General features: G+C 43.9%; 1 protein-coding gene across 1 annotated transcript in view; it reads right to left on the bottom strand.

The window, feature by feature from the left end:
• pacrg (PARK2 co-regulated) overlaps window positions 1-12,058 on the bottom strand; it is a 174,219-nt gene that overhangs the window by 78,037 nt on the left and 84,124 nt on the right. The window lies entirely within an intron of this gene.

Genomic DNA, 12,058 nt, shown 5'->3' with positions numbered 1-12,058 from the left:
AAAATATCTAGCTATAATAACGGTGGTATAATATATATATTTCTAAATACCGGGTAATCTTACCGTTTGAGATTTTATGTCAACCGTTCTTTAAGTATAATGGCAATCCCTAAACAAATTAAAGAAGGAGTGCCATGATTTTTGAATTTTGAATGTGTTTATGAGGTGACAGTACTTCATTAGACCCCTTGGCGTGATTGTTATGTGCAATGATGTGTTCGCTTTGTATTTAGGGTGAATATGTGACAGTCAAACGTGACTGTCAACCCCCCCCCCCCCCAAAAAAAACAAACTGTGATATCATCATCTCCCCAAACCCCTCCCCCTTTATCATACAACAACAGCTGTGGGTTTGGCTTCAGTTCAAGCACTCTGGCTTTTATTCCAGATGCTCTACTACTCTAATGCCATCATGAGCTCCAGTTCTAAGATGCTCTACTACTGTAATGTCATCATGAGCTCCAGTTCTAAGATGCTCTACTACTGTAATGTCATCATGAGCTCCAGTTCTAAGATGCTCTACTACTCTAATGCCATCATGAGCTCCAGTTCTAAGATGCTCTACTACTGTAATGTCATCATGAGCTCCAGTTCTAAGATGCTCTACTACTCTAATGCCATCATGAGCTCCAGTTCTAAGATGCTCTACTACTCTAATGCCATCATGAGCTCCAGTTCTAAGATGCTCTACTACTGTAATGTCATCATGAGCTCCAGTTCTAAGATGCTCTACTACTGTAATGTCATCATGAGCTCCAGTTCTAAGATGCTCTACTACTCTAATGCCATCATGAGCTCCAGTTCTAAGATGCTCTACTACTCTAATGCCATCATGAGCTCCAGTTCTAAGATGCTCTACTACTGTAATGTCATCATGAGCTCCAGTTCTAAGATGCTCTACTACTCTAATGCCATCATGAGCTCCAGTTCTAAGATGCTCTACTACTCTAATGCCATCATGAGCTCCAGTTCTAAGATGCTCTACTACTGTAATGTCATCATGAGCTCCAGTTCTAAGATTCTCTACTACTGTAATGTCATCATGAGCTCCAGTTCTAAGATGCTCTACTACTGTAATGTCATCATGAGCTCCAGTTCTAAGATGCTCTACTACTGTAATGTCATCATGAGCTCCAGTTCTAAGATGCTCTACTACTGTAATGTCATCATGAGCTCCAGTTCTAAGATGCTCTACTACTGTAATGTCATCATGAGCTCCAGTTCTAAGATGCTCTAACAACTGCAAGGCTGTCTGCGTACCCATCACTTCAACCACCTGACATAATAGGATGAGACTGGAGGGAGACAACACACCATTCAAACTGCAGAGAAGGCAGGTTTTGCACATCAACAAGATGTGCGTGTGTGTGTGTGTGTGTGTGTATATGTGTGTGTGTGTGTGTGTGTGTGTGTGTGTGTGTGTGTGTGTGTGTGTCTCAACCTGCCAATGCAATTCCTTCTCATTTTGCGCATATAGCGAAGGTCAGCGAATTTACTTTTGTTCATTGCCTGTGTCCTTGCCAAGGACGACGTGATCGGACACATTGGCAGACATGTTATTTGCTTGGGCCAAACCGTGCCTATATATATATATATATATATATATATATATATATATAATTTGTTGTTTTAAACGCCTCTGCTGCTGTTCATGGAATGTGACAGGCCACACGGTGCGGGGTGTGAGTGCTGATCCAAACAGGGCTGGACAAACCCCTACACACACGCAGCGGCACTCCGGTGCCAGTCGCCTGCAGACATGTCAAACACAATGATGTACTGAGAGGCTGCAGGAGAGAGCTCCCTGCTAGGGACTAGGCACACGCTCACACACACGCTCACACACGCTCACACACACACTCACACAAACACTCACACAAACACACGCTCACACACACACACGCTGCACACGCACACACACACACAAAACACATCAAAAGAAAACAGTCATTGGCTGTGGCGTAGACGAGGGCGAGGGAAGGATTCAAACACCCGTGGACAGATGGAAATGATCCAGTCTCTTCTGCGACGACACAGCCGGCGTTCGCCCTCCACCGTCTAATTTCCAGAAGTTGATAATTGTGTTAAACATGTTGGAATCCCCAGAGCCCGAACAGAGCCCGAACAATGTGGCGAATCATTTGAAAGTGCCCCAAATTCATTAATTACAGAGTGTGTTAATCTCATTGAGATGAGGAAGGGATGAAGAGAAGGAGTAGAGCCTCATAACTCATCCAATTAGGTAATTGAGTGCTGCTTGGATTAGAGAGAATGAAAGGAGCTCGTCCCTTTGAGACCTGTGGAGGACAGAGGACCTGTAGTCCTGTGACGACGGAGCAGAAAGCAGGAGATATTAGGCTCTAGATTAGACAAAACCCTGCAGGCCCCTACTGTAGCTGTCCATGAATGCCCAACAACCATTTAAACCCTGGCCCCTACTGTAGCTGTCCATGTATGCCCAACAACCATTTAAACCCTGGCCCCTACTGTAGTTGTCCATGTATGCCCAACAACCATTTAAACCCTGCAGGCACCTGTAGCTGCCCATCTACAATGCCCAACAACCATTTAAACCCTGGCCCCTACTGTAGCTGCCCATCTACAATGCCCAACAACCATTTAAAGGATTTCTCAAACTCCGTTCCGCCCCTTGAAGTCTGAAGATGTATAGTCCTAGAAGCTGAGTCAACGAGACTACACTTACAGACAATTAAAATAGCTCCAGATTGAGGGAAAGGAGAAATATGTGGAAAAGGGCAAAAGGGAGGGGAAAAAAAAAGAAAATCACAGGCATGGAAATGACTGATTTATTATCTTTTCTAATTAGAAAAATATTCAGATTGGGGTTAGGGTTATAGGCATTTAGAGATTAGATGTAGGGGTTAAGGAAGAGGTTTTGCGTGATATAGTTATACACCAATACAATAGCCAATCTTGAGTGTTGTGAGTTTACAAATAAAACAAAATAAAAAAATGGCATTCATAAAATGTCCATCCTGCAATGTCCTCACAAGTATAGTAAGCAAGCACGCATGCAAAGTTGCGCACGCACACACACACACACACACACACACACACACACACACACACACACACACACACACACACACACACACACACACACACTTATTTTGTTGAGCAGTCAGCCTGGCAGCACATAGAGTGGTGCAGATTATGCATGAATCAGGCTGCTTATCAGCTGACCTTTAAATTGGAGCCGCCGAGCGACTCCAGCAGGGCCCGGGGCCTGACGCTCACACCTGATTGGCCGGTGTGCCTCAGACCTGCTGACAATAGAAATTAACAGAGCCAGGCGGGCATATCCACAGGGGAAGAACACTGCATTAATATATATAAATATATATATTATTTTCTATTTTCTTCCACTGTCTCGTTCCTAAAGCTTTGGAAGCAGTGCGAAAAAGTCATTATGTGCTACCAAGCATGCTGAAGGTAAGGACATCTGGGGTTGCTATTACCTGGGCTTTCTCTCTCTCTCTCTCTCTCTCTCTCTCTCTCTCTCTCTCTCTCTCTCTCTCTTTCCTCTCATTTCTTTCTCCACCTTTCCCTTTGTCCTATCCTTCCCTTCCATCCGCCAAGATTGTGAGATCGATAGGTAGATAGATTGATAGATTCATATGTCGATTGAAAGCCAGCCAGACGATAGATAGATAGATAGATAGATAGATAGATAGATAGATAGATAGATAGATAGATAGATAGATAGATAGATAGATAGATAGATAGATAGATAGATAGATCATTGAGGACAAGGAGCTGATAAATACGATGGGGGCAGTGGATCCGGTGTGTGTTCTGTCGTCCACAGAGACAAGCCGCTCTGTGTGTCTGTGGACGATGATGGATTACACAGGGGCCAGGGGTGCGTGTGTTCCTAAGTGTGTGCATGTGTGTATGTCTGAGCGTGGTTTTGAGTTGGCACACAGCGTTGTATCTCTGTGTACACAGGACATGCTTGGCAACGCATTCATTGCAGCTGGAAAAGGTCATTAAATAAAGCAAATGTTTGTGAATGGGGATCCTCTGGAATTAACTTCAACACATGGATAAATAAAAAGGGCATTGCGTGCTGGAAGAGCCCCGCTCTCCAATGCCATTCTTATACAGGGCGACTGTCTGTGATATTGTGGACAGCACAGGTGGCCGAGGACACTGGCATACGCTTGGCCTTCTGTCAGATTGTAAAATGAAAGAAAACTAGAGAGGCACTCTGGGGAGTGCCTTGCTCCACCATGAGGCTGGTTAGCATAGGCTGTGTATGATGTGTGCTGTAGCCGTGAGGACCCACGGAAACTGTGGGGGAAATGGCATTTACGACTGCCTCCCATGGGTTTGGAGGTGCCCTGCATCATGCCAATTTCTAATTAAGGGTTGAGTGAATGTTGCGTTAGGGTTAGGATTAATAAAGAGAAATAGGCCCCTCAAAACCTTGTTTGACGCTCATTGCCAGTGCCACATGCCACATCTCAGATCATATAGAACAGTGGTTCCCAATGTGGGGTCCGGGGACCCCCAGGGGTCCTTGAGGGAGTTCCAGGGGGTCCCCAGCTAAATGCTAGTTTGGAAGCAAATGGACCCTTATGGGTCTGTAACTCTGACAGTATACAAATGGAAACAAATGGACCATTTTGTACACTCTCAGAGTTAAATTAACATAGATTTTTACAATATAAATTGGGGGTCCCAGAGATAAAAATTCCATTGGGGGTATGTGTAGACTAATATGAATCACTGCTAGAGCTGTAAAAATCTTCTCTTATGGGGGTCCCTGGAATATCTTTTCAAACGGGGGTCCTTGACATGAAAAAGTTTGGGAACCAATTAGAACTGTTCAAGAGCTGAAGAGCAACATGTAAAGCAGCCGAGACTCGGCCCACTGACTGCGCATGAAAAGTGTGATTGTGGACCAATCAGACTGTTGCCTCTCTCAATTTTCGAATGCTTCCGTCATACAGTCTGGAGCAACGGAAGTTCTATCATGAGTCAAATATAAAGCGGAAGTGGAGCCTCATCCCCACTTCTGTGTCGTCTTTACAGTCGCGCATATTTATCCTAAAATAAATCAAAATCATCTAAGCAGGCCTGGGCCGTGGCTCAGCGGTCCAGGCACCTTGGCCGGTAGCCCAAGTCTGGCAGCGTGCCGCGGGTTCGAGTCCCGATCCCGACGGCCTTTACTGCATGTCACTCCCCCTCTCTCTCTCCCCCATTTCCTGTCAGCCTACTGTCTGTCCCTCTATAACAAAGAAAGCCGCAAAACAAAAACATAAAAAATAAAAAATCATCTAAGGATACATAGTTTGCTGCTTAGCAGAAATGGAAATGAATATATTTTTGTGAACGGAAATTGCAGCTTCCTTACTCTGATTTCAGAAGGTGTAGTTCCAGACTCTATATAGCGTTCGGAGATACGTGAGACTACACACACTCTGAGGAGCTCGTACAGTAAGAGGTCATACAGCGTGTTTGGGAATGGCCTTGGACTATAAGCCATGAAGACCTCACTGTGTCCAGTACGGTGCATGTGTGTGTGTGTGTGTGTGTGTGTGTGTTATTGTGTGCCATGACATATACACATACAGAGCAAGACAGAGTGGCCAGCTAGCAGTGCATCTGTCACCAACACAAAAACTATACACCAGCATTCCAGGCTCACAAGACAGAGAGCAACCATCACGTGTAAGTGTGTGTGTGTGTGTGTGTGTGTGTGTGTGCGCGCGTGTGCGTGCGTGCGTGTGTGTGTGCATCTGGTGTGTGTGTGTCTGTGTGAATTTTGCAATGTGTGTGGTATGGCGTGTGTGCGTGGCGTGTGTGTGGGAGGTCTTATCATAGCTGGCCACATTCCTAGCAAGAAGATAAAAGAGGCCAAACGAAGCAAATCAGAGCGTGTGCGTGTGTGTGCATCTGGTGTGTGTGTGTGTGCATTTTGCAATGTGTGTGGTATGGCGTGTGTGCCTTTTGAGAGTGGTGTGTGTGTGCGCTAGTGTGCGCGTGCATGTGCGCGTGCATGAGTGCTTGCGTGCGCGCATTTGTCAGTGATGAATGGGGGTTTAGGGACCTACACCTTACAGATAAGCGAAGAAAATCATCTGGACAACAGCAACAACGTGGGCTCAAACACATACCGCTATACTAGCCGTCTAGCCAGAGATAAACTACACAGCGACACGCGCTGAATATTCAGCAGTGCAGCACCGCATGAATGGGCGCGACGAGGAGGCCACACAGAAAATACATCCTCTCCACTTAGAGAAATGGATGCCTGTAATGCAACGTTATTATAGCTGAACACCACTCCCAGCGTCCCTATTGTCCATCAGTGTCACTATCGGTGTGTAATGTAAAGTGGCAGGGCTGCAACATATAATCAAACTTTATCGGTTAAATCAGTTAGATACATATTATTTAAATTTAAAAAAAAAACGACAATCAATCATTTATAGAATAATCAATCCCTATTTTGGGCATGCCATAGAAGAAAATAGCTAAAATAGCCAACCTAAAAGCTTTGCTATTTTAACAATTTTTGCATGATAGCCTATATAGAATATAAAGAACTACAAAAACACATTTCTCGATTTGATTAATCAAAAAAGTAATTGATAGAATAATTGCTATAAGAAAATAATCAATAGTTGCCCTAGATTCTAGAACACGTCTCCCAGGCTCTCAGTGTCTCTATCAGTGTGTGCAGTTGTTGACAGAAGGCTCCTGTGCAATGTCAACTCCACATACTCAATATCCCATTTAGGAATTCCATCTTGAGATTGCATCCCCCTACCCACCCCCCCCCAAAAGTCACTCCCATGAAACTTCGGAGCAGCTAATTCTGTTGTTCCATAATACAAATCCTCCTCACGATCCTGACAAGACCATAGAATTGTGTTTACAAACTTGGATTATGGTTAAATAATCCATGAGTGTACTGTACCTCCAATGGTTTCCCAAGCATAGGGTCGCCAGGTTCACGGTTCACCTTTCCCAAGAAATATAAATCCCCCCCCCCCCCCCCATTAAATGAAAAGCAATAAATGTTCTAAAATGTTCTAAAATAGAGAAATAGATCTACAAGCTCACAGTGCAACATGCTGTGAGCTTTAAGCTTATCATCTATTGTCACTATTCTTTAAACAGGGCTTCAGTGGTCAATTCGTAATGTCATTTTGTAAGTTTGACCCAAATTTCTTTTTCAGGTCTCGAGCTGAAAAGGTTTGTGAAACCCTGTCAGACTTCTGTGCACTGGGGTGCATTAAGAGATATTTGAAATCGTATCAAACAATAAAATCACAGCCGATCACCCAAGTCCGGAGAAGACTTGACAATTACAATAGCCTAACAATACCAACTGGTCTTGAGTGTTGTGTATAAGGTCTCCTCTGTCTTTACATGACATAAGTGAGAACAGAGCTTCTTACGTCCTTTTAGCACAAAGGAATTTGCTGGTTGAGGGAGCACATCTCTCGCTTATAAGGAACATTGTTGCCTTTCATTAAGGATAAGATTTATCACAGCGAGCAAACAAGAGAGCCGTGCAAATCACATTGGAAGAATTCCTGCGCCATCCTCTACCATCCACACACACACACACACACACACACACACACACACCCACACACACGCACACGCACACCAAACAAAAACATGCTTATGGTACATGCACACTTACTCTCACACACGCGTAGCAAGCAAGAAAGCAAACAATAGCAGAGAGAGCTGATTCAGGAGACAAAGCATTGCATCAAGAATGATCACTCATACTCATTTCAGAATGAAGCATACTGTGTATGTGGCAAGAATGCCAGCTCACTGTATTGACTTAACCAATTGTACTCTGAACATCGATGCACACTCAATGCACTCAGTCAGTGATGTACCATGGACAGCTTTGAAGAAAGGTTGGCTGAGGACGTGAGGAGGTGCAAACCCCTAGAATGCCTCTTTGAGCGACTAAAAAAGTACAACCAGATGGCAAGTAATTAATGGAGACAGCTAGCACACACTTTATCGGTTGTGTCTGAGACAAATGATGTTAAAGCATGCCGGAGGTTGATGTACACAACAAACAGAAAAGATCTGAGGTAAAAGCACTGTTCCAGGCATGTGTATAGGGTGGGCAGCGAGTCTAACGAAGTAGAGAGTGGAGCATAAAGTATAAAACACGTTCATCGATCCATGTGCCTTTAGTTCATTCTATGTTCAGTTCTGAGGGAAAAAGGGCTATATTCAGTTCAGTTCTGGGGGGAAAAGGGCTATATTCAGTTCAGTTCTATCTTCTGGGGGAAAAAGGGCTATATTCAGTTCAGTTCTGAGGGGAAAAAGGGCTATATTCAGTTCAGTTCTGGGGGAAAAAGGGCTATATTCAGTTCAGTTCTGAGGGAAAAAGGGCTATATTCAGTTCAGTTCTGAGGTGAATAATGGAAGATTTTAAAAACTGGCTATTTTCCATGAGGTGAAATTAAAACAAAAACTGATTTTATAGCCTACATTTTAAAGCAATATCTTTATATTTATATAGTGCTTGGTGTAGATGGCCTAATGAAATGATAGCATATTATATATATATATATATATATATATATATATATATATATATATATATATATATTTAAGCCCTGAGCTGAATTAAAATATTTGCACTGTGTTTAGAAAAGTCGATTTGCTCGTCCACATATGACGTAAATTCTCCTTTCATTGTCAATGGCAAATGTGACACGTGTTGGGATGAAAACCTGTATATAGGAGGGGCTAGCGCCCCTTGGAACGGCACATACCGGTTTGAAAAACGGTATACAATTTAAAAATTTGTATAAACCATTTTTAAAACGTTAAACCATTTAAAAAATTGTATAAACCATTTTTAAAACGTTATACCATTTAAAAAATTGTATAAACCATTTTTTAAACATTATACCATTTTAACCCTAGAACACTAAACATATTTTTGTTGCACCATCACTAAACACGGGTATATTTTACCCAATGTAAAATATTCCATAAACAATATTTCTTATGAATATACTGAAGTACAGCAATACATGGAAACTTGAGCTACTCTTCTATGATGTCATTGAGCATGAGCAATGAGCATCATGAAGGTACTGAAAGACCCACCCACCTCAGACATTAGCAACATTATGAAAATTGCAACAAAAAAAATCGCCTGGCTGAAAATCACCCATGTTTCGTGTTCTAGGGGTAAAATGGTATAAAGTAAACGGCATACAGCAGGAACAGCACATACTGGTCAAGCACTGCCAACCAACTGGAACCCCACAAGTCCAACAAACGAACTTGGGGAGACGGGGCTTTTGCAGTGGCCGCCCCTTCTCTTTGGAACTCACTCCCAACACACATTAGAGCTGCCCCCACCTTCGAAATGTTCAAAAGCACACTTAAAACCCACCTTTTCAAACTGGCTTTCCCTACATAACCCCCCCACACACACACACACCCTTCTTGTTTGTCACATTTTTTATTTTGATTTCTAGTTTTTAACCTTTAACCTTTTAACTAGTTTTTTTTAATAAAAATGTCTGTACTTCTGTTCTGTAAAGCGACTTTGGGTACCCAGAAAAGCGCTATATAAATCGTATATTATTATTATTATTATTATTTACTGGTTTGGAAAGGCACATCTGTAGCGTTTTGAAAAACTGCTTTGTTCTGGGGTGAACATTCTGTGAAAATAGCAAAGCTCCCCACAGATTGTGAGCTTGTAGATTGGCTATTTCTAGAATAGACCCCTGGGGAACTCCAGTCAATGAAGTAAGGTTTAAGTGGTTAAACACCCAGATTTGTCTCACACTCAGATTTGACTCACTGATAAATGGAATAACGGATCAATTGCTTTGCTCCTCCATGGTAAGGTGGTATAGGAGTATGGGGTGGGTGTATTAAAGCACATTCCTAAAGTCAGAGGCCGAAACGAGCATCTGTGGAAGGACCCCTGAGGGTCTGTCCATGGAGATGCCAGTAAGCACCGTCTTTGACCCTGGACTAATGCCTCAGATAAGCCTTACACACAGGCCAATCTTAACAGGTCGCAGCCCTGTCTCAGCGTTCAGCGGATACAGTGGGGTGGGGTTGGGGGGCAGGCCAGCGTGAGAGGAGCCTTGAGGACATGTCCCACAACGTAACAGTTTGTAATATCTCAGTGTATAGCTCATGGCCCCCCTGCTGTCAGCCTGTTGATTCACGGCCCTTAGAAAACCGGGATGGCATGGATGGAGCCGGGCCGTGTAATTGGCCGGGACAGCATAGTAATGTGGTGCGTCTGTGTGTGTGTGTGTGTGTGTGTGTGTGTGTATGTGTCCGTGCGTGCTTGTGTCTGAGAGAGTTGTGCAGAGAACGAGAGCCGACACTTGCATACTGAAGCCAACATCTGCAATTCTGCATGCACAGTGAAGTCCTCAGTATTCTTTTAACTCTCGATTGTTCGAATGGTTCCCCTTGCACACACAGTCAGAGTGAAAATAACACTGTGGATTTTGCAGTGTGCGGGGAAACAACGTGTCTATTCACGCACACGCACACGCACACACACACACACACACACACACACACACAGCGAGAGAGAGAGAGAGTGAGAGAAAGGGCACAGTGGACAGTGGCACTGTTGTGGCCAGGGAGAAGAAAGAGGAATCCCATGAAGGCTGTGTGATTTATAGTGTGCATGGGCGAGCTAAAGAGAGAGATTACGGTACAGTACTACACAGCTCTCTGTGTCTCCTGCTGTGGTTCAGCACAATGATGGTGTCTGTCTGCTGCTCGGCTGGCTGAGTTAAGACAGCTTAGAAAACTTGCGTGGGATGAAAACAAAAAACCGAGGTATTGTAAAGAGCCCACACTGGATAATAGACATTGCTCTGCGAGCTGATATAGTGTAGAAATATGTGTGTGTGTGTGTGTGTGTGTGTGTGTGTGTGTGTGTGTGTGTGAGAGTGAGTGAGTGAGTGAGTGAGTGAGTGAGTGAGTGAGAGAGAGAAGTGAGTGAATCAGTGTTTTTGCATAGTATGTGGGTGGTTGCGTCATGACTGTTCATTTCAGAATTGCGCGCGCGCGTGTGTGTGTGTGTGTGTGTGGGAGAGAGACAGAGAGAGGGAGGGAGGGAGAGAGAGAGAGAGAGAATGTACAAGTAGTCTACACAATTAGAGAATAATTGTTATTTTGATCAATGTTTGCCTGTTATCTCTCCTAATGGTACCAACATCAATACAGCATGGAATTGTGGACACAATCTAATCCAACGATAACATTTTGGGTCTGAGAGGCTAAATCTCATCAAATGGTGGTCCGTGGCTCAAATGCTGCATAAATAATGGGCCTTGGGCCCCGCCGCCCCGGCACAGAGAATTTACAAGCTTAGCATTTCGCAAAAGGCAGAGACTCGTAGCTTTTTCATGATGTGGTTGTTAATATGAAAGTCGTACTTCACAACAATGATAAAAGCACATAATCTTCAATTAAACGCTAGTACTGGCATAGAACTGTCAAGCATGGGGGATTGGAGGCATTATCAGACCTCACTGGTAAAACCTGACACTCGGAAATTATGTTGAAGTTCTAATATGTTTTTTTATTTTTTGTATGTTTTGTAACCTCAAATAAAACAGCCCCCATTAAAACCCCTAGTGGCTCAACGCAAGTGGTTCTTTGAATAACTCTGGTGTTAGGGAAGCACTGTGCTTGGTAAGCAGGTCACAGGCTGTGCCCTGCCAACTGTATGGATCTTTTCCCAGTGCACTGGCCTCTCTCTCTAGGAGAGGTCAGCAGCAAGGGGGGGGGGGGCTGCCAGGTGAGAGGTTGGCGCTGGGTTAATCGATGTTCGCCTGTGGAAGGGAGACAAGAGGGCGGACAGGCAGACAGACAGAGACACACGGTAACTATCAGGCAGACATAAACTATTCCTTGTGGGGTTCTCCGGCCAACCGCTGAGCCTGTGCTGTGCCACGGAAGCTCTGTGCTTCAGAATGGTTTAGGCCTTATGCAAATCTCCTCTGTAAATTAGCTGTCAAATCAATCCCCTAAACTTTAGGGGATT

The sequence above is a fragment of the Protomyctophum bolini genome (assembly GCF_963924005.1).
Source record: "Protomyctophum bolini genome assembly, chromosome: 15".
Lineage (NCBI taxonomy): Eukaryota > Metazoa > Chordata > Actinopteri > Myctophiformes > Myctophidae > Protomyctophum > Protomyctophum bolini.
The sequence above is the reverse complement of the archived record's forward strand: the minus strand, read 5'-3'. Positions and strand labels throughout refer to the sequence as shown.